Genomic DNA, 1,475 nt, shown 5'->3' on the forward strand with positions numbered 1-1,475 from the left:
AGATGTGAGGGAGGAAGAGAGACGTGAGATCATGAGAGAGAGAGACATGAGAGATTAGATTGCGTCACGTCGCTGCTTTTTTCACCTGGGGAGGAAGAGATGGCGGAGGGTATTATGGGCCTCTCCTCGGAGTGTTGGGCTTTCTAATCAATCTCCTTTCGACTGAACTGCTACCTTTTGTACCAAGGTAATCTACACCGTAATAATTTGATTCCATCGTAGATGTATGGCTAGTAATTTCTAATTTTTAGGGAGTTTGTAATTAGTATAGGTATAGGTAGATAGATAGATATCTAGACATGATCATGTATATAGGCATCATGTCCGCAATAAGTAGACCGAAATGATTCTGTATCTATTACTATTACTCCACACATCGACCGCTATCCAGCATGCATCTGGAGTATTAAGTTCATAAGAACAGAGTAATGCATTAGGCAAGATGACGTGATGTAGAGGGATAAACTCAAGCAATATGATATAAACTCCATCTTTTTATTCTCAATGGAAACAATACAATACGTGTCTTGCTGCCCCTGCTGTCACTGGGACAGGACACCGCAAGATTAAACCCAAAGCTAAGCACTTCTCCCATTGCAAGAAAGATCAATCTAGTAGGTCAAACCAAACTGATAATTCGAAAAGACTTGCAAATATATTAATCATGCATAAAAGATTTTCGAGAAGAATCAAATATTGTTCATAGATAATCTTGATTATAAACCCACAATTTATCGGATCTCGACAAACACACCGCAAAAAAAATTAAATCGAATAGATCTCCAAGGGAATCAAGGAGAACTTTGTATTGAGATCCAAAGAGAGAGAAGAAGCCATCTAGCGAATAACTATGGACCCGAAGGTCTATGGTAAACTACTCACACATCATCGGAGAGGCTATGGTGTTGATGTAGAAGCCCTCCGTGATCGATTCCCCCTCCCGCGAAGCGCCAGAAAAGGCCCCAAGATGGGATCTCACGGATACAGAAAGTTGTGGCGGTGGAAATAGGGTTTCGTGGTGCTCCTGGATATTTTCGGGGTATATGCATGGGTATATATAGGAGGAAGAAGTACGTCGGTGGTGCTGTGAGGGGCCCACGAGGGTGGGGGCGCGCCTACCCCCCTGGGCGCACCCTCCTGCCTCGTGGCCTCCTCGCTTCTTTCTTGACGTCCACTCCAAGTCTCCTGGATCACATTTGTTCCAAAAATAACTCTCTCAAAGGTTTCATTCCGTTTGGATTCCGTTTGATATTCCTTTTCTGCGAAACACTGAAATAGGCAAAAAACAACAATTTACACTGGGCTTTGGTTAGTACGTTAGTCCCAAAAATAATATAAAAAGGTATATTAATGCCCATTAAACATCCAAAACAGATAATATTATATCATGGAACAATCAAAAATTATAGATACGTTGGAGACGTATCAGTTGTTTCCGACCTGTTCCCTCCATAGAGAAGACAAACTAACAACAG

Source organism: Triticum dicoccoides, chromosome 1A (genome assembly GCF_002162155.2).
Source record: "Triticum dicoccoides isolate Atlit2015 ecotype Zavitan chromosome 1A, WEW_v2.0, whole genome shotgun sequence".
NCBI classification, from domain to species: domain Eukaryota; kingdom Viridiplantae; phylum Streptophyta; class Magnoliopsida; order Poales; family Poaceae; genus Triticum; species Triticum dicoccoides.